Here is a 22,790-nt window from a genome sequence, read left to right as displayed (position 1 = left end):
TCGAGGGGCACCACGACAACCTCCGTAGGATCGTCAAGTCGGTGTCTGGGCCACCTGCGAGGATCGGGCATCAGCAAGCAGGGTGTGTTGAAATGAGCCGTCCGGTTGCAGACGAGTAGACGGTACAAAGATACCGAGCATGCGGCCAGTCGGACGGTGTTGAGTAGGTCCATACGATTATAGATCTGCTCCAAGAGAACATCAGGGAGGGAATTCCAATCGTGGCTCTGCATGTTAGTCAGTTCTGCCACTGGGGTTTTTGGTGCCTGCGAGCCAGCGGGGAAGTGGATTCGGGCGGGCGAGCGAAGAAGCTTCTCCTCGTGTGGCCGAGCAGTGAGCGGGGGGATATGGTACGCGCGAGCTACCAAGGAAGATGGTGCGGGCGTGCGAGCAGTGAGCGGGGGTAAATGGTGTGCGGCCAACGATGGGAAGAGAGGAGGAAAAAGAAGAGAGGAGGAAGAAGAGTGGAAGACGGGGAAGAAAGTGCATTGAATCTCAATGCTACTAGTACTACTACTAGGATATACCGTCCTTCGGAGTGTAAATAGTTACACCGATGACATGTGGGTCTACCACAAGCGGGCCCATATGTCAGTTAATGGAGGAAAGAGGTGCGTAGGCGTATTTATGGAAGCGTGCTCTACTGGCAAACATGATGGCAGTACTGGGTAAGGCTGATTTAGTAACACCAACACGCTGGTTCAGCTTATTAATTAAGTGTCCCATCTGCTGCAGCGTGTATTGTCAGTTCACTGTGAAGACTAGTTGAATAGTTGTATCTGACCGAGATGGGGAAATAATGGACCGCAAAGAGTTCCTTTCTATAGTATCCCCATGCCTCAACGCTCACTTCACTCATTTTGCTCTGTACGTAGTCACTTGTTGAAATATCTAGAAAGACAAATACTCCATATTTGGGAACAGAGGGAGGATTTTACTCCGTATTTGGGAACAGAGGGAGGATTTTACTCCGTATTTGGGAACAGAGGGAGTATCACCATATGGAGGGAACAGAGGAAGCTTGAAATATGAACATGTCAATGGGAGGGAGTAAGCCCTATGCATGCATGCATGCATGCAGCATGCATGCATGCAGCATGCAACACTCACACGTACACATGGATGCACACAACACTCACGCACCCATGCGGCACACATCACACGACGCAACACACACGCTCACGCTCAAGTGCTTAACCTACTCCCTACGTCTGTGAAAGACCGTACATTTAGAGATTAACTCATTTACCAGGGCATAATTAACGCCCAAAAGTAGTAGACTTATGTGTGCATGTGACGATTAAATGCAGGCTGTTGCATGCTGTAATTAAGGATAGACATGTAGCCTATACCTAGAGCACAAGTTGGTGCATTAGTCAATCAATATTGATTTAGATTAAAGACTAAATGCATTGGAAGTGTAGATGTACATCATGTACTACGCTGTTTGTTTTTAGCCGATGTACACTCTTTGTTGGAAGACGGAGGGAGTACACGTGCATGCACTCACATACACAGCTAGGGTGGTTCGCGCGCAAGGGTTGGACTCCTGTTGCGCCTGCATAAAGTTTTGTTTAACTAATTTCTTTGCTCTGCCAACTGACAGGTGGCACCCAGAAACCAGGTGACAATTTAACTAGTCAACAAAGTGCCACGTCGACTATGTGGCTGATTAGTAGGGTGCAATACGGTGCTCTACGATGAGCTAGTGATCGTATAATCACCACAAAACTATATATATATATAGTGATTGTAAAGAGCGTATTGCTACATACGTTGACCGCCAGTGTATTTTCTTGTTTCAAATTAAGCCATATTAACCGGAAAGGACGCATTATGGACTAGTACTAGTACTGCTTTGATGTGTCCCGTCAACTCGCCGAACGAGGAGAAGCTTGCTTACTATGCCTCTCCCTCACCCACGCCCGCGGTGGTTCGCAGGACGAGGAGAGGGTCTTGACTACAATGCCCTCTCCCTCTCCCTCGCCCTCGCCCTCGCGGTGGACATGCAGCAGTTCAATCGGTGTAAGATTGCCAGAAGCATATTGTACTGTAGTATCATCATTGTTGGACCTTCCGAAGAGGCGAAGAGCCAAGTGCAAGGTTCACACGAGTATGAACTGTTGAACCTCCCAAAGAGGAAAAGAGCCAAGCACAAGGTTTTGTAGGAGTTGTTGTCCTAGTAGGAGTGTACTAGTACAACTATAGCGAATGATGCTACTGTATGATGCCGCCACGTCACGTATATCCAAAGCTGTGCCACCTTTTTTTTCTCAAAGAGCGTGTTGGAGCCCGTGCAACAACCAAACAAGTTGCATGTGCACATAGCACATTTACTAGTAATAAATTCTAAAGGACAAATGCCAGTATGCCACACAAGTTTATCTCCAATTCATGTGATAAATCTGTGCACGACTAGTCTACATATATTCACAACGCTATCGTTCACAATTTACCGTACTCCACTTACACGTTATAGATGGGCTACATGTCCTCCTCCAGGTTCCATTCCCAGGTGTTCTTCATGGATGGCACGATCCATAGCGGTGGGCAACAGGAATCATTGTCGTAGCTTTCTAGTCCGGTTCCACACGATGGAGACTCATCGAAGCTGAAGCGGCATAAATAAGGGATAGCGTGTCCCAGCATGTTGTTCATCCGGCGGTGCACACTGAAGACACAACCATGCTTCATGAACGGCAGGCCTTCCGTTTCATGCATGGAAGGTGGCATACGCTTCACAATGGGGTAGCTGTCCCCAATGAAAAGAGAGTACTCTCCATGAGTGTTCCTCGGCACCCACGTAGCATCACAGGGGTCGAACTCGACGCCATTCATCTGGGACACGCGGCACCTCAGATCTGGACACATGGTGACGTACATAGTCAAGGTCCATGCATAATAGTGTTGTGCTCAAATATGGTGGTCAGTAATACTGTGCAGCAAATAGTACTACTCCAGTATAGAGGAAGTAAAATAACCGGCTTATTATATATAGCCACTCTTGGCTACATGGATGAGATATTAAGACATGGAAAAACAAAAATGGTGGCAGTTAGTGGGTTCAAGTCTTCAAGGGCCTATCTAGCTATACGCGTCCTCCAATGTAAAAAGTACTCCTACTAGTACTAGTAAGTACTAGTACAACAATGAAAGAGAAGGCGAGAGGGTTAAAAAATGGAATACCTGGGTAGATGGTGACGGTCCGATCATGGTAGATTGTGTGACCATGTTGCACATCAGTGGTACCATGGGTAACGACTGCTAAGATAGTTGATCCCAATATGCCAAAGTCAAATACAAGGTTCCAGGTTAGACCGAATTGCGGATGCAAATGCACATCCAGGATCGGCGATCTTATTTTGATCGGGGGATGACTGGTCCCTGCAAAATAATGGAGTACCGTTAGGGATGCAAATGATGCATGGTTTGTGCATTCCGTTTGTAATCTCCCGTACCGTAGGATGGCAACCGGATGAAACAAGTCCCCTGGCTTGTCACCATGAAGATGCGGCCTAGATGGCGCACAACGTCTTCGAACGTGTAGGGGTACAAATCCGCCACCGCCAACATGCGCCAGCCTCTGCCGTTACTGCCTCTTGCATTGATGTCAATCCTTATGTCGAACACCGCGATGAGATAGTAATCGTTGCAGCCGCGTCGCTTTGTCGATGTGTCTGCAATTGCTATCTTCTTCAATCTCATGTAGGCATCATCATATGTATTCAAGCCCAGCTAGTACGGAAGGCCGATCCCAATGGTGGAGAAGGGGTCTACTGGAACGCCCACACTGCTGTGGATGATGTGAAAAATGATGGTGGTATCCTGATGGAGGTATGCAAGCCGATATTCGTTGGCACCGATCCAGACCTATATATAAGACGGTGGGCTGCGGAGAAATTACAGGATGGAAACGGAATAACTAAGTAGTACTACATGGTCAAACTCCATTACTGACCTGCTCATCGGACAAAATCTGACTACCTCTCAACGTCGGCAACTCTAGTGGAGTCAATGTGCAACCATGGCCAGGGAGCGGTGGACTGTTCGAAGGATTGTCCCATAGAAGAACCTTCTCCTCGAGGATGCATGGAAGACCAACAAGCATGGCCTTTTCCCAAGCCTGTTTAAGCACCGTCTTGAAAAAGTTGGTGCAGGAAGCACCGAGTCTTGCGGCGGTGAGGACGTCGGAGCGGCGTGCGATTTCTCCGAGAGGATCATCGTCCAAGGTCTCCTAGCTCCGACGAGGAGGAGAACCGCCTGGCGAATCCATGGGAGCAGCGACGAACTGCCTTCTCTTCGGGGGAGGGGAACTAGCGAGGAGGAGATAAGGGCGTAGTAACCGCAGGGCCTCGTCCCTTCCAACTGTAGATCGTTCCTTAGCGAAGGGGTGAGGCTATTATTTACTACTAGTACTAGCATTATGGGACGTTATGGGATTGCATTATACTATAAATAATAGTACTAGTAAGAATTTTTTGGCACTAGGTAGTAGTTTTTGGCATGGATAAAGAAAATTTGGGTATGTTTTTGCTATTTTTTGTACACACCAACTGGTGTCAAAAAACGTCTTACATTATGTGACGGAGGAGTACGTACTCGTACTGTAGCAATACTACTACTACTTTTCTCAACTAGTAGTGCGATGTACTGTACTTCTAGTCTAGTCTAGTATAGTGCACCAATTTTGAACTCTTGAATCTCAGGTCTAAGGAGCTACAGTTGGAAGTGGAGGGTACTACTATTCTCTAGAACCATCATTGTACTGTCAATGCAGTGAAAGTACACCTGCGTAGTGGCCTAGTGGGTACAATCAATGCTCTATTTAGCCGCTCCTCTCACGTAGCTGGCCTACTCAACCGCTCCTCTCACGCACACAGTAGTAGGCTGTTTATCAGCGATGGTTACTGCGGGGGCAGAACATTTGAGTTATTTGATACATCGAGACTAGGCTTTTCGCTTCCATTTGTGGAGGTGTAATGGATCTCGTCGAACTTTGCTAGTAGTTCCTTCTTTATGAATGAGATGAAGCAAAGCTTTTGCCTCCGTTTCAAAAAAAACACGTCAAGAGGAATTTCTTTTATAGTAGAGCCAATAATGGAGTGAAGTCATGCGTGCAACACCACAAGCTACAAAGTAGTAGTAGAGCACTTTACGTACAGAGCCATATTGCATAGTTCCCAATGCCCCGCCAGGCTTTTCCGGCTCCTCGGGCTTAATTGGGAGGCGCTAGTTTAAATATGACTAGCTGATGAGGAAGGTGCAAGCGAGGTGCGGCTAGGGCCAGCACGCGAGCCACGTGATGCTGGGAAGGAAAACCCATTCACGTGGCTTGGCTATCCAGTGCACCCAGATTGTGGTGCCGCACGTCCGTTTGACTTCAAAACTCAAACTACCCATGTAAAATATTGGCTCGCAACGAAGTTACTATTTTAAAAAAAGGCCGCTGTGCGTTCGGCCGGGATCGAACCCACAAAACGAGGTATACACTCCCGTGACCACTAATAGTACTCGTTGGAGTACAACACAACCTAGAATCGCCTTTTGTCGCTAGTAGTACATACATTGTTCCTTACAAGAAACCCCTAATAATGCAAGAAACCACTAATAATGCCAGGAAACTACTACCACTTGCATACGTGGTAGACTTAAGATAAGACTACCTTATCAACCAATTTACATGCTGTTACCAACTAGCCCTACAAAGTGCCATTATAGGCACGTTTCAAACCATGGCCCTGTTTGGATACATTTGTTGTCAATCTAACCCTGCCATCCAAACACCACTTTGGTTAGAGTTACTTCAGGGTTAGAATCTAACTCTAACCTCTGACAGGGCCCATGTCGCCCATTAAGTCAACGCCTTCTATTCGACCGGGCGTTATGACTTGTGGGACCTACATGTCAGTCTGCACAAAAATCCCCGAGTGACCTCGTACCTCCGGCCCGTCCACCTAGTCATCCTCGGCCATGGGATGCAGCTACCGCCACCGGCAGAAGGCGAGGTCAAACCTGTCGGCGGTGCGGAGCCCATCTTGCGGCAACCCGGATGCCAGCTCCGTCCGGCGCTCGCGCCCGCTAGCTAGCCAAGATAGCTCCGTCCAGCTGCTTGTCTGCAAGGTTTGCTGGCTAGATTGGCACAGCGGCGCGACGGCTTGCTCGCGCATGCCGCTCTAAGGCTAGCCATCTGGCTCGAGCAAAGGCCAGTGTGGTGGCTTGCTCGCTCGTGAGTCACGCTCAGGCCAGCCTGCCAACCCGTGCGGAGGCCAGCGCGGCGTCCGGCCCGTCCGGCGAAGCGGTGGCCAACTCGCTTACCACCGGCGCCACCGATGAACACGCATCAGTACTGTTTGAAGTAATGTTCAGGAAAAATAATGATTTGAGGGGGAATAACAGGATAGAAGGTCAGATGTGGGTCCGTCGTGTTAACGGTCAAACAAAATGTGTTGGTTTAAGCTGCCTCGTCAGCACGGACGTATGGGCCAACCCTGCCATAAATGGGTTTAATCGAACCTAATCGATAGGAGTACCAGGTAGTAGTTTTTGGCGTGGATTAAGAAATTTTGGGTATGTTTTTGCTATTTTTTGCACAATAGATTCTTCCTAGGGCTGGTTGAAAGTGGTAGTTTTTTGTTATATACTCTACATATTGTAAGTAGGAGTGAAAGTTAACTTTGGAAGCCAATAAGCAAGGCTAGTTACATACTGCATATGTGTACATGATTGAAAGTAAATATCAACCATGAGTGACTAATATCTTGATGGAAAACTTGAAACTATGGAATACTAGGAAAAGAAATGCATGGTTGGAAATACTAGCAATTTTCATGTGCATTGCAACGAATCATAATTAGAACAATACTTATTCATAAACTTGATACAAAACACTCTAATTTTGATATACATATATCACTAGAGATATATTATGTTTCAATTAGAATATATTCCTTGGGCTGTTTTGATGAGGTCAGGGAGTGATGTGGTTCGTTTTAAGATACTAATTCTGGGTTTTTTCTGAAAATTGGTAGACAAGTGGTATATTGGTGAGAAAAGGCAACAACTTACCTCACAGTCGTTAGATGTAGATCTAATGTTTAGAAACAACGGATGACAGACACACGGTCATCACCAACTTAGCCTTCTACAGGAGTACTAGCAAGATCCGTGCATTGCATGGAACATCAAGATGCATTTCTTTTATAAAACACTTTTTGTGAATGACCCATGCGGGAGTAATCACATGTGTAAAAACTAATGACATCTCGAGAAATATGAGATAAGGTGAAGAGGAGTGGGGTGTGGTGGTGATTGGTGGTCGGACTGAGCGGAGGCATGGGGATTGACGACGCCGGCAGTGGCCACCAGGCCAGTTTGTTCTAGAGGCTTCCTTTCTTAATTGCTCAACAACGAGGTTGTTGGAGATAAGGATGAACGAGGGAAGGCCTTGTCTGCAATGTGGAGAGGGGTGCGGGTATTTTTTAGTTTAATTTCCATCCGCCAGATATAGATCGGACGGTCTATATTGCAAGATGGCACGCGTACCATCATCACCAACTCGGTTTTTTATAAGAGAAGAAATAAAAGTATGGAGATACAAACATATTATCGTTACTTGTTTTCGTAAACTAGCATCTACATTCTATTTAACGCCTCAGCATGTGGGGCCTTAGCACAATGACTTCTCGACTGTGTAAAACAAAGGTTTTCCCGTCGCCGATAAGGAGGGGGTGACGGCTGCACACTTTTTGGCTTGCTCTAGTCCTAGTAGTCATACTAGGTGGTCTAAGCACGTGTAGACTTATTCTTTTTCACGTCTCGTGTTCGCCGTACTGCCATGACTGTTGATGAATAGACGTTAAGTTATTCATGGGGAAACCCTTGTTGAGCGTGTTTGCGAGAGAGAGAGACAGTGTGCGTGTGTGATATGTCTAGAGACTACAGCAATGATAACAGATTCTTTGTGTATATGTGTGTGGAGGATAGAGAGAGACATGTACATGGGGCTTCGTGTTGTGTAATGTGGAGACACATATACATAATGATAGAGTGAGTGTGTGAGATACGCATGCAGACATGGGAAGAGATGAGGATCCAGATAAATGGGTGTTTGTGCGTCTATGTGTGTGTTTGTGCACGCGTTTGTGTGTGAGAGGGAGTGTGTGTATGTGGAGTAGAGAGACCACTAATGATGTAAACCTAGTATAAGGGAAGGGGGAATGGTGTGACATGTGTAGTAGCGGGATAGCATGGGTGCGGGCAGGGGGAGCAGACTATTTGGAAGACATCGAGTGTGCGTGTGGGAGAGGGGTGTGAGAGCGAGCGAGAGAGAGAGAGAGAGAGCGAGAGGGAGAGACGGAGAGAGAGAGAGAGAGAGAGAGAGAGAGAGAGGTAGAGAGAGAGAGGAAGAGAGGGGGCGAGAGGGGTCGTTTGTGTCCATAAATGGCGTATAGATAGGGAGACAATGTTGATGTTGTTCGAAATTGGCCTATGTATTGAGACGCAAGGGAAGCGAGTCATCGTGTGTGTGATAGGGACTTCATGAGAGGTCTAGAATAGATGGTGTAGAGAACAATGTGCGAGATCGAGAACGATGATACATTAGGGAGCTATGGAAAGAGTCACGACATATATGTATACAGGGAAGGAGCTGGGGCGGGTCCGCATGTGGGAGAGATAGAAAGAGGAGAGTGGTGCACAAGGAGACAAAGTGTGCTTGTTTGCAGTGGGGGTAGTGTGTGAGGTGAGTGCGCGAGAACACATAACTAGAGAGATAGACGTTTTCTGTGTATGGGAAAGATACACTCTACATAGTGTGTGTGCTTGGGAAAGAGAGATGCCGGGAGACTTAGAGAGTGGGGGAAGAGATGTGTGCATGCCCGAGAGACAAAGTGATAGAGACCTATATTGGGGTCCGGACTTTAGAAGAGAGAGAGGGGTGTTAATGTGCTCGTGTGTTGGTGTTTGGGGGAGAGAACGACTTCTATATATATATATTTATATGTGTGTGTGTGTGGGGGGGGGGAGGGGGGCTACGAGGGGGGGGGTGTCTGTATTTGAGTGACTAGCAACGTAATTGAGATATACATGGTCAATAGTGTGTGCACTCTTGGTTGATCAATTTGTTTCACAGTTTGGACTATGAGATAACGATACTTTTGAACATGCGTGATATACCTTGGTGTACCTGAATTACAAACCTAAGATTGGAATTTTGGAATTCGACTCCATCATTAGCTTTTGTAGTTCATTTAAACGGAGGTACACTTTTTAAGCCGGGATTTCTTGATTTCAAATTCATATATCAAACCTAAAGATATACATGTACGGGCATGTTCAAACTTTATAATCATCCACTTTATTCATACACATACACATTTTTGCTTTTGTCATCATATTTAGGATAAACACATTTGGAATTTCATTTGAATTGGACCGTATGATGGTATTTGCTTGTAGTAGCTCAATGATCCATATTTGAATTGAATGGACAATCTAAGTTTCGAGTTGGAGACATTGATTTTCAAAACTTGCACTTTTTTGCATGCAAAACAAACAAATTCTAGGCCATGATATCATATGCGGCAGTACAAGAGCAGAATAGACGCCAAAAGCTTTCAAACTTCCCGGTCACATTGAAATATCTCGCGCCCGAAAGTTTAGTCGTCCGATATTCCTGTTTTACCCCTGCCACATGAACGGAAAAGGGCTGCTTTGGTAACTCCATTGTTTTCCACTCTTTGCCCCCAACATTCTTCCACAGAGCCCCTCCCCTTCCCCTCTCCGACCCCCCAACCACGGCAAGCCGCCGAATCTAGTCCTCCGCCGCAGCGATGGACCTCACACCCCGCCGGATCTACCTTCCGCACCTTGGAACCCCCAACTGCCAACTCACCACTTCACCGGAGCCGCTTCAGCGACTGGCTTGTCCACCGCTCCAGATCTCCTTGACCGCCATCATGGTCCACCGCACCAGATCTGCTTAGCCGGTGCCCTCGTCCACCACAGTGTAGGCCCTTCACTGACTCCCTCATTCGCCCCTTCGCTGGCCCTTCAAACAAGCTCTCATCCGCCGCAACAGATCCGCCTCACCGAAAGCACTATACAACACGCCCGCCAAAGCCTTCGTCCACTGCAGCTGACCCGCTCCCCGGACGCCATATTCAACTCCACCGGCCCTACTTTGCCGACGCCGCAGCCTCACCAGGTTATTTCAATTTGTACTTCTTCGGTTTTCCCCTTTATCGTGCAACTGTTCACTTACCACAGATGAGCTTTCTTGTATGTCGGCAGGCGCCGCAACCGTAGCACCGCAGCCGCTTCAGCGACGGCGACAGCCGACCCAAACTCAACCGCAACACGAGCACCATCGATGATCCTTAGCTATCAAGTATGACAATGATACCCATACTCCGCCGAGGATCAGGTACTATTATCCAACGGCCGACGCCTACGTTCACTTTCCTAGCATAAGCACCACACCTTTGAATTTATTCAAGGCATCATTCAATTTTTCATGAGATGCGTTATTCTGCTTGCACCTGTAGGGCCATACTTCTGGCAGTGAACATGTTACATGTGCTAAATTACATACCAGTGCACATATAGTTAATATGCTTTAGTTTTGTCCTAAGTATTACTGTACTTCCTAGATATCACTGCCTACTATTTTACTTCTTGAATGCTATATTTATGATAATGGTGTTGTTCTGATGCCACCTGTTGGTTCCATCAGACTGCTTAATGTTCTGTATGCTTAATTACACATCAGCAAACTAGCATGTGGTTCCGCTGCTTTTTGTTCGTTTTACCCTACATTTTGTGATGCTAGCTATTACATCACTACTCCGAGCCTCTGTTCATTACTTGTTTGTGTGTTCTTGATCTTCCCAAGTTGCATGATTAATTTGATGCTTCTACTCCCTCTGTTCCGAAATAGTTGTCGCTGGAGGTTTCTAGTTCAACTTTTGCGTAGTACAGAAATATCCCCACTTTCCAATTTTGCCCTCGCCGGCCTTCGCACTCGCTCGCTCACTCACTCGCCCAGCCGCACTCACTCGCACGCTTCTCGCCGCTCGCCGGCCTTCCCCTTCTCGCCTGCCTCCCCTCTCCCCGCTGCTCGCCAGCCTCACCCTCCCCTCTCCCCATCGCTGGCCTCACCCTCCCTCTCCCTCTCCCTCTTCCTTTCCACCACCCCGCCTCCACTCACACCCTGGAGGTAAAAAAATCAATCTTGTGAGCCGGCGACGAGCTTCTACTCTGGAATATGCAATAGAGGCGTGGATGTGGAGCACCAGCGCTGGATCTAGGCGAGGGAGGCATGGATGTGGAGCGGCACGCGAGCGACGGATTTGGAGCAGCGCCGGAGCAGTGGAGCGGAGGATCTGGAGCAGAGTATTCGTCCTCACGGTGCCCATGTCATCGTCTTCGTCGGACGTCCCCACCTCGCCGACGCGTTCGATCTGCGCACACTGTGTTCTCTCGGTACTGCCTGCTGCATCCTCCTCAGTTAGTCGATTGCTAACCTTCTGCTGGTTACTTTCTCCATACAATGTGCTCATCTCTTTCCTGTTTGGTAGTAAAACAATCGTCAGTAGTACACTGAATTTGTGTGTGTCAAATTCGGAGCAAACTTCTGAATTCATAGCGTAGGCCTTCTGAATTCAGCTTTTTTGTTACTTGCTCAGAATGAATCGTTGCTGTTAGGTGGTAAATCTACCCATACTTTCTTGTCAATTCACGTGCCATTGTAGACATATTATAGGACGTTCAGCTGTTCCTGCTAGTGTCAGTACTCTGAATTTCTAGATTCGATACTCTGAATTCCCACGACAAATGGACAGACTTGGAGCAAACTTTTGAATTCACTGCATAAGCCTTTATTTGTTTTTGCTGAATTAGAACTGGAAACTTAGCATGCATATAGAAACGCTGCAACATGCTCAGCCAAATGTGTTAGTTATTGAGTCATTGGGCTGACTTTATACAAAAATATGTTGCAAGTACATGGAAGATTTGGCATTTGCCATTCCTGAATACTACCCGTTTTGTTCAGTCCGTTCCTCCCCTTCGCTGGAGTCTTTCCCCCGCCACTTCTCTGTTGCTGGTTGGTTGGAAACCAACGGTTAAAAGGGAGAGCGAGAGGGAGGGGCATATTAACTGAAATTAAGTTTCAGTATACCTGCGCTGGTAGTTGTAGTTTCAGTTAAACTTGGTAATACAGCTCCCAAGCAAGGCCGTGTTAGGGGGGCTGTTCGATTTGTAGTGTGTAGACTGTAGAGAGTCTTACTGAAGGTTTGTTCAAGTACTAAAAGAACACGAGGCCTTGCATTGGGATCGATGGCTAGTGTTCTTCTATGCATGGCTGATTCTGCAACTGCAAGAAATTTGTTTTGATAAGTTTGTTATTTGCCTTGCAAAAATCATGCCAGGGCTGCCCTGCAAGTTTTGCTGAAATTACTTATTTTCTTTCTGGCTAAATTAAGGAGAACATATGGGCGACAGAACTGTAAATTACTTATAAATGGGCAAAGAGGAGGAAGAGTCATCTTTATTATCTTGTCTCTTTCTCTAGTCTTTTCCATGCCCTCTCGTTCAACCTACTCCAACAAAGACTTGATGTCCTCTAGCTTTGCACAACTAATGAGATGCCCAACTACTTTGAGGACCCACTTTATATTCTTCTGTGTCTTACAACAACTCCGATAATGATATATCACTAATAGGAAAATCTTGAACTAGTTATTGAACTTGATTTTTTGGTTTTGGTTTTGGAGTAGTTCAGACAACAAATTAAGGAAGAAAAGTTCCTTTTATAATTGTCAGAGATTGTGTACCAGCCAATAGTGATAAAGTACAAAAGTTTCATCTAGATTTTTCAAACATAATAACAAGTAAAAATGCAATTCTGCTGCTCATCATGATCGAATGGTGCATTACTGTTATCTTGGATATTTTTTTCTTATATCCTGCTTTATTAGTTGGTGGCACAAGATGGTCGACGGGTGCATGTCATAGAGAGAGACCTGACAGAGCCTGATAGAATTGTGGGTGAATTGTTACAACTTGGAGGTTACCTGAAATTGATGGAATTGGGTCTGCAGGGTAAACTTTGCTCTCTCCTACTCAAAATGGGTTTCCTAACAGAACCATAGGCAATGTATACTGACTACTCAGTATGGGTTTCATTCTACCCAGACTGCGTTAATGAAATTGGTGCATAGCGTGTCCTTGGTTATGCATTATTCATGTCTTTGAGTAGATTTTTTGGACATAATAACAAGTAAAAATGCAATTCTGCTGCTCATCATGATCAAATGGTGCATTGAGGCTATCTTGGATATTCCTTGCTCTCTAAACTCTCTTATCTTCTCCTATATAAATGGAGTAAACTGGAGTATGGAGTAGCTTAAAATGAAGTGCAGTACTATTTTGGTTTCATTGAAAAAAATTCTGAACAAAAGAGAAACATCACCTGCTGAAGCTTCTGTAATTTTCTAAATTCCAAATCACATTTTCAGTTTTGCCAATTCTATAATTTTGCACACGAAGCTTCTGTAATTTTTCCCATGAAGCTTCAGATTTTAGCACATGAAGCTTCTGCTACTGTTAATCTTGTCATGAATCTTCTGTTGACTTGGTACATTAGCTTAAAATGAATCTTTCCCTTCAAGTAAAACTAAATAAAACATTTTCTGTTAATTTAATAGTTGCAGTAGTATAGCACTTGCAGTAGTGTAGGACAGTAGTAGTTTAGTGTAGGACAGCAGTAGTGTAGGACAACATTAGTTTAGTGTAAGTTTTAGTTCATTAACTGAATTTTTTTAGTTACTTAACTAAAACTTTTTCAGTTAGAGTAGGACTTCTCTTCTCTCTTCATCTCTCTTATCTTTCTCTTCTTACATATGTAGTTTAGTGTACTTCCCCTGTGCCCTCCTTACTCCTCTCCTCTCCCACTCCTTTCCTCTCCTGCTAGTTTGCTTGTTCTCTTATTCTCTAAATTATCTTCTCATCTCTAAATTCACTCATCTTCTCTCCTACTACTCTCTTCTCTTCTCTTTCAAACTGATTTCTAAATTATCTTGAAACAAAAGTGATTTCTCTTCTCTTCTTGCTCTCTTCTCTTATCTTGTCTTCTGAAACTTAAAAGCAGCAGCAGCAACATGTCCTTTTACTCTAGAATTAAATGAAACCTTTCCTTTAATTAATTAATTAAACCAAAACCTTTCCTTTAATTAATTAAACTGAAAACTAACGAATTACACATACAAGTCTCACAAAATGGAGAAAAAAATATATGGAGTAAAAATGATCACAAAATGGAGTTACACATATAAGTCTCACAAAATGGATTTACACATATAAGTCTCACAAAATGGAGAATTACACATATTGAGTAATTTCACATGGGATGCACTCCGCACAAGACTAATCTCAAGGAACTACACATACTCCACATCTGAACAAGCCTCGTGTCAAGTATTGATCAGGATACACCGCTTTATAGAAAGTTCTTTAAATATCCAAGTATTGATCTCAAATGGTCTATTGAATTTGTTTCCATTGACTCGCAGGAACTTTAGGCATGTTTGCAATTGGACAAATGATGTATAACAATGATCATCATCTCTAAATTTGACAATTAGACAACATCAGTAGGAGGCCACCAACACTATCATTTTCTCATGCATTACAGGTTTCCCAATTGATCATTACACTCCAGTAATTTCTTCTGATGGCAATTGTGAGGGTGATGATCTTGTATGATTGCCATAGTTATTGATCTTAGCAAATTCTTCCTGATTGAATGTCTCCTGATCAGTTTTACAGACTATTGTACCTAAAAGCATCGACAAATTCTCCCAATTCTGCATCTGGCGAAAACTGATAAGAATTGGGAGCAACGAGGAGTACCTGACGAGGACCAGGCGGGGGAGCAGCGAGGACCGAGCGGGGGAGAAGCAAGGATCAGGCTGGTCAGTGCGTTGAGAGGACCAGGTTGGTGCAGCGAGGACTAGATTGGGAGGAGCGATGGCGGCGGCCAGGCTGGGGCGGCGGTGATCAAATTGGGAGCGGTGGCCACCAAACTGGGCAAGGACGACGGGGAAGAGAGTAGCAAAGGAGGAGGAGGAGGAGGAGGTGGAGGGCGGAGGAGGAGGTGGCCGGACTAGCAGCTGGAGCTGGAGGAGGTGGAGGGCGCAGGTGGCCTGGCGGAGGAAGACTACAAGGAGGAGCCTGGCGGAGGAAGACGACAACTCGTTTCAAATCAGGGGTATTTTTGTACATTTGCCCATTTACACCTGGTCCGAAAAAGCCCCCAATGACAACTATTTCGGAACAGAGGGAGTATTTATTATGGAGCTGCCAACCCCATGAAGCAAAATATTTGTTCTTTTGGGGCTGGCACCTCGAACAAGCATAAAAATAGAGGGAAGCAGATATATTGTCATGTATGCACACACCCTTCTTTCATTAGTTTAGATGAACCATTGATGATCAATTAGGACCAGTGATGCGATTAAAATTAATTTTACCTAAATAGAGGGTGCAGACTAAACTACAACAACTAGATTTGCAACCACGGGATGCTGACGATATCTTCAAAGAACATTGCAACAACAGCGAGACTTCACAACAACATATGGTAAGCCAGTGTGTTTTAGTACATGTGAAATGTAATGCGAGTGGGCTGCTTTCTTGGCTTGTGCCCTTAACCTGTAATCCTACCGAATTACAAATAGTTCAGTTGTCTGCTTTAATGTATTGCTTGATTCGAATGCTTGTTTGTTGTTATGCTATACCTGAGTTGGCCAATATGTCAGCAGTGCCTGCTGTACTATCGTAAAGAAATGCATGCCTAGTTCATTTGAGTCCTTAACTTTTCCTCTCAACTTCATCACAAGACTATCTTCATAGTTTATATGAGGCCACACTGTTAAGTGCTTTCTCAGATTATTTCAACTACTTAGATGCCTTGGCAACTTAAATATAGCGGCGGTACACTCCCTTTCAACTAGGGATGTCAACTGGGTCCCGTTTAATCCCGATTAAAGTCCACTAGTGGTATGATAGTTCAAAAGAGTTTTTGTTTTTTGAGGAAAATGAACTAGGGAGCTAGCAAAAACTAACTAGATGGGACTGTCGGATGTCGTTTATTTGCCACTTACATCCCTAGTTTCATCTTACCATTTTAATTTCTTTTCGGCTGATGCTGCTTCGAACCATTTAAATATAGCTTGCGATGCTCGACAATAATTCATATGTTGTTTACCATGTAAGCTTACTGCCTAGATCATACGATAACTATCTCTTACTTATGTCCAGTGGAAACCTTTCAGGATGCCGTTCACACTAGGACACAATGTACAACCCTAGAATCTATTTGTGGAAGCAATGCGCCATCCATGTTACCAGATGGTAGTAGTTCGGTGGAAACACCACCGGAGAGCAGTCTGAGCACAGATATTATAGTGCTTGAGGCTCTACTAGAGGCAGAAAGAGATGGTGTGGCTTCCACGAATGAGGTAATCTTTATCTTGAGGCTGGAAATTATGGAATTAGCGGCATGCATTATGCAAGCAACCCAAGAATTTGAGGAAGTAAGAATGTTGCATTTGAAGACAGAGGAGGTCCTGCTATTTTTGCTATCTGAAGCCCAGGGTAATCCCGGTTCTTCTTTAGATACCGGTTGAAATTGTCATTAGATTATTGTACTTGCATGCTATGTCACGTCTTTGAATGGATTATGTTGCAAGACCCCCTATGTTGTCAATGTGTTTTAATGATCCAAATTTTTAAGGCGAGGTAATCGTCAGTACTTGTATGATTGACATTAGGTGAACTGTTTTTCATGTGAGCATATTGTATTGGATGAAATAACTGTTTGACTCAGAGTGTATCCAACCTACTGAATTCAAAGATCATGGCATTTCTAAATCATAATCATATATAAAGGGGGGGATAAATCTTTGTTGTGGTTTTGAAGAAATAAATAACAAAATGTAGAATTATCTGTGGATATTCGTAGTCGAATACAAATTGGATTTGAATTTAGTTTGCCGGGGCCTAGGGCAAACATGAATGCTAATTCTCCCAAGTTTTGAACAAAGCGGCTAAACACCCACTATAATTTGTGGGCTGCCCGAAGCAAGTGTTTGCGAGATGGAAATTACTGTCTACCCCTAACACTTGACATCCTTATCGACCGAATTTACACTGCTGGCAATAGGGGTAGACTAGTAACCTCAATCAGACATGACACGACAACCTCTTAGCCCATTCAGACACGATGGGCGCCAAATGTGGGTGGCCAAACACATTTGATTCAAGCTCGTCTGAAAGACATGTGTCTCTTCGTCCATTGCCCCATTCATACACGATGGGCGGAAAAACAAACTCTCCTCGTCCGAAATCAATGTAGGCTAATATTTTAAATTGGGGCAGATGTTTAACTTCCCTCAGATGTGACACAACCGCCCTACCTGTCAGCCCCGTTCATACACCATGGGCGCCAACCGTGGGCGGCAAAACACCCTCTCCTCGCCCGAAATAGTTATCGGCAAATATTTGGGAGATGCGAGATTACTGCCCTATCCCCAACCGATGCGATGTTCGAAATTTTAAATAGGGGATAAGTTCGTAACTTTCCACATTTCAGAGAAGCGTGTCCCAAAGTTTGAGATCCCCCTCCCCTCCATTTCCCCATTCATACACTGTCGGCACCATGAAAACCTCCCCACTATGGCCAACCTCCTCCGTCCGCCACCCCATTCTCCACCTTACCGGAGCCGCTACCCCTACCCCGTCGTCCACTTCAAGAGATGGACGTCTCTCATCCATGATGCTAGACTAGGATCCTTTCATCACGTCCTCTCACTTCATCAGCACCATCGTCCACCTTGTCGTTGTCGCTCCTACGATCACCTCGTCCATGGCAACATGATTTATCCCCCGACCCAGCCGTCTGCCCTCTAATGTCTTCTCCCCCGCCACCGACAACCATCGCACCCGTAGCACCCTCAACTTATCAGCAGAGGCCTACACGACGTCACAGGAGAGGTGGTACTCTTCCATATGTGCTTAAGTTATTGATCTCACCCGGAAAATAGACCGTAATTTGTTTACTGTACTTTTCTTGTCCATACCAAATCGTAGTGGCTAGTTGAAAGCAAACATTGGTTGTGAAGTAGCTTTGTCTGATTTGCACCTTCAGATCCGCCATGGCATGGGCACTATACTCATAAAGCTTATGGTTTCCCCCCTTTATGTTCACTACCATCATTGTAGGTGCTTTGTGTCGCGCTAGAACTGCTCCTCAAGACCTCAACCCAAAGCTTACATGTTGAAATACGAATCTGATATGATGCTCATATCACTAAAATAGAGAATGTTTAATTGGTCACCTAATGTTCCTATATTCTTTTCGAAAAGCATGTGCGCCACCCACTCGTCTAGCTAGTTCCACTTTCCTAATTTTTCTCTTGATGCTTAGGGTTTTCCCCTTTTATCTACTCTACTATGATCTGCGTAGGTGCTTTCTGTCGTACTAGCATTACTCCACCCTTCAAGCTAAACAACACAACACTCAGAATTCGAAAGCTTAGTTGTTCAAATATGATTGTGATATGATACTGATATTAGTTAACAAACACATTAAATTGGTTAGCTAAAGGTCCCACTTGAGTTTCCAAATGCATGTCATGACATATAGAGAGACAGCAGAATTGCATTTCTTTGTCACTTGTTGACTATACTTTCTTGTCCATACCAAATCTTAGTTGTTATTTCAAAGCAAACATCGGTTGCTAACTACCCTTTGCACGTTTTGCAGCTTCATATCTGCCATCCCACTACCACGGTCAACACTGTACTCATCATGCTTATGGTTTCCCCATTTTATGATGACCACGGTCAGCCTACGTGGTTCGTGTTGTAATAGCACTGCTCCACCCATCGAGCTAAACAAGCTTAGTTGTACCAATTCATATATGATATTATGCTGATATTATTAAAACTGAGAGATGTTTAATTGGTCAGCTAAATGTTCCTACTTTAGTTTCGAAATGCATGTGAGCCACATATGGAGGGATGGGAAAGAATAGTATTTCTCTGTGTGCTCTGGTTCATCATGGGTGGCCAACCGACATTGTATTGAAAGACTTGTAATATCTTCAATCTGCTTGCTCTTCTACTCTTCTTTAAGATGATCCTCTTCTCTTGCGGTCGACTGGTCAGGTCGAGTTGTTCTCCCTTAGTATATTTTGAATCTGTTAGGTCAGGTTGACTTGTAATAGCACAAAGGGGTTTACAGGGAGGCAGTATTGGATTAGAATCACTTCTGCATTACAAAGATAATCTCTCTTGTTTTTATGTTTTCATGCATGTCAGATATTGAACATTATCAAAATGAATATATGAGAACAGGCGCATGAGAGGAATATTGCGGAACAATCCATTGGCTAACAAACTTGGCATGGTGGAGGATGGCCAATCTTATTCACCCATCATGGTGCTTGCTCTAACTTGGCAAGGTTGTATTGGTCGCACATATTTTGCATATGACCTCTTGCATTACTTCTACTTTGTTACACCATCTGCTTAGTTTAAACATCATATATGAGTATATGCCATACCTATCCATTTTCTGTACCTATTCCATGTGTCGTCACACTATGTTTTTCCAGTCAAATTTTGTTCTTTCGTAATAAATGTCCAAAAGGAAGAGGGTGAGTGCAGATCCTCAAGGAGTACAAACTAGGTATTTGGAAAAGGTAGTGATACCTGTTAAATCAGATAGACCAGTAGCCACAGAAAACACAGGCCCAACTGTACCACACTTTACCCCTACTCCAGTGGCCAAACCCCCATTAGAACTGCTAAGAGCCCATCGTCAGGTACTGTCTATGATATCAATTCAAAATTTGAACTCCTAAATTTCTGCATCTGCCTTACCTACTCTCTTGTATGAAAACTAATTTCAGATGAATCTCCTTGCTCAAAGGATCATACGATCTCGCAACAATACTGGGCTCTGCATTGCTCTTGTCAGTACCTTTCTCCCTTTTGCCTTGTAACGCTGTACTTAATTAATTGGTATTTGATTATGTATCATCGGTCTGCACCCGAGCTTCATTATCCTCTTTTTCTTCCAATATTATTTGATCTATATTTACTCTTTGCAAAATGTAGAATGATGGCAACGCTTATAAAGAATTTTCTTTGGGGAATTTATTGAATTATCCTTCCATCAACATGGAGAAGGGCTTTGTCCAGCCCGTGTTAACATGTAATGTAAGTTCATTCTTCTCAAGCCTTCAAACTATGTTCTAGTATAGATTTGGATAGGCATAATTTCCTCCACTTCTGTTTGCTTTGTTGTTTACATCTGATTGGATGTTTGCAACAACTACCAATTTCAAATTGTAGTTGTAAAAACATGTTCCTTATGCAGAACAAATCCATTTATTTGCTTATATAATTGTGAAACCTGTTACATGTCTCCTTGTTTCTCTTTTAGAGTGGTATCTCTTATGCCAGGCAGAACTTTAGGGAAGATAGTGAGCCAAACCATCTTGAGGACAGCGAGATGACCCCAAGGTCATGTCTTGATGAAGACAGTGAGTTGAAGCTACTCACCAGCAGGTGTGAGACAACCTCTGTGCAGTCGCTGCCTCAATCAGTTCTACTTCTTCAGTCTCAACTTGAAGCGGAAAGGCTTGCTTCAGCTCAGCTCTGACGTGAAGTCAAAGATGCAATGAAGATGTCAGAGGTCTGCCTTGCGCACCATCATGCCATACAACTACGGGTGATGCATCTATCGTTGACACAACTGAGGTCTATTCAGCCTCTTTGGCTGTTTGGGGGACCCGACCTGGCCAGGCCTATTGCCTTCTGAAGTGCTCTCAGTTTTGTATATTCTTTTGTCAGCGCGTTTATTTGCGCTGGTGGGGCACTTTGATGCCCAGTGGATGTAATATTGTAATAGCCGTGATAGCCTAGCATAAGTTGCTTGCTTATTTATTTCCTTGTTGTCTTGTTTATTTGTTTGCTTGTAGTCAGTGCGGTTCTTTTTTTGCGGTTTGCCAGTGGCCGCAATAATCTATTTTTTATAACTAGGCCACAATAACCATGGGCTACATATTTACTGTAGTGACACTGGGCCTCCTATGGGCCATAGAAACAATGGGCCTTTTACGGGCCGTAGAAACAATGGGCCTTCTACGGGCCGCAGATACAATGGGCCTTCTGCGGGCCGTATCATTAGTGGGCCTTATACGGGTCGTATGATCGATTGGCCAAACATGGGCCCATAACAGACCGCATTATGGCTGTAAACGGGCTAGAGTTGGAATCGTCCGTTCATGGGCCGACCATAACAGACCGTCGTTAATAGGCCGTATTTGATGACGCTATGAAAATGTCCGAACGTATTAACGGGACACAAATGGGACGACTGTAACCACGGGCTAAATTTGGCCCACAAGCAGAAAATGGCAGTAACGGGCCGTAAGTAACCGATTGCTGGAAATGAGCCCAAGAATAAATGGGCCCTGAGACGGCCGAAAGATAACATGGGCTGCAAACGGCCCAATGGATTAACGGGCCATTGATGGGTATAAAGTGATACACTGTTCATTACGGGCCAGTTTCACCACATGCCATTAATGGGCCAAGAGTTACAAAGGGCCTCATATGGGCCAAAAGACGTCATGGGCCCTACATGGGCCGGAACTTAAAATGGGCTGGAGTCATATTGGACGGCCCAGATGACGCTACTGGGCCTAATTCGGATAGGTCAACGGGCCCTGGTTTAGTGGGCTGTAAATGGGCTATATGCAAACAGGCCGTTAACAGGCTTTCTTTGGGCTGCCCACCACCTTTTGACCAAGTCAAACATGCCGGCCTTTTCACAGGAGTGGGCCTCTGTTGGGCCATGTCACGTGTCGATGTATCATAGGCGCCTTCTGTTCAATGAGTGGATGACATCTGTCCCAACAGTGAGCTGACACGTGTTTCCTCCAGCCAATGCTGATTTTACACATGGAAAATCCCCATTGGTCGGGGCTGTTAGCGGGTTATCAGATCCAAAACCGGACCCAATAGCTTAACGACGTTCCGTTACAGTGGATGCCACATGTCGGTCACCCTTGACGAAAGCACTTCTGTGACGCGCGATTTATCATCATTGAAGTGGACACTTCCGTGATGATAATTTTGGTAATGTCATGGAACACTTCTATGACAACACATGTATGACTATCTTGATTTTGTCATAAAATCATCATGGATGTACATGCATGACAAAGAACGTGACCTATTGTGACAAACATGTATCATCAAGGAAGTGTTTTTTAGTGTAGATAATCATCATTGCAAACATCACATAAAAGATGGCTAATGCGACAACCACAACTACACATGCTAGTTCCTTCTTGTCTCTTGCTTTCATCTGTTGCCTGTGATTGATTCTTTCTTGCTTCATCATACTGATTGTACATTCTAGATCAGCCAGTTTCTTCTTTAGCTTTACGTTATCTACTGCGAGCTTGGTGATAACACTCTGAGCCCTGCCATGCCGTTCTTCATCCAGTCAGTTAACAAAGGCATAAGCCTCATATCCCTGCCAATGTTAAATAGCATTCAGGATGGGCGGTGGCATTAACTCAAATAAAATGATGAACTTAACACTAAACTCTAAGGGGCAACTGAGAAACCGCCTGCCAATGTCGAATCCTTCCATGCATATACGTCGAGCGGGAGTGTGCCCGTGTACACAACTCAACTTTTGGTACTTC

The 22,790-nt window shown here is 44.6% G+C and overlaps 1 long non-coding RNA gene across 1 annotated transcript; it reads left to right on the top strand.

The window, feature by feature from the left end:
• The first annotated feature begins 11,027 nt into the window (after positions 1-11,027).
• On the top strand, positions 11,028-15,445 carry LOC123112084 (uncharacterized). The gene is made up of 3 exons (XR_006455102.1): positions 11,028-11,481; positions 14,571-14,692; positions 14,819-15,445. It is a non-coding gene; the product is annotated as an uncharacterized lncRNA (long non-coding RNA).
• Positions 15,446-22,790: the final 7,345 nt, after the last annotated feature.

The sequence above is a fragment of the Triticum aestivum genome, chromosome 5B, assembly GCF_018294505.1.
Source record: "Triticum aestivum cultivar Chinese Spring chromosome 5B, IWGSC CS RefSeq v2.1, whole genome shotgun sequence".
NCBI classification, from domain to species: Eukaryota; Viridiplantae; Streptophyta; class Magnoliopsida; order Poales; family Poaceae; genus Triticum; species Triticum aestivum.
This window is presented reverse-complemented; position numbering and strand designations above follow the sequence as displayed.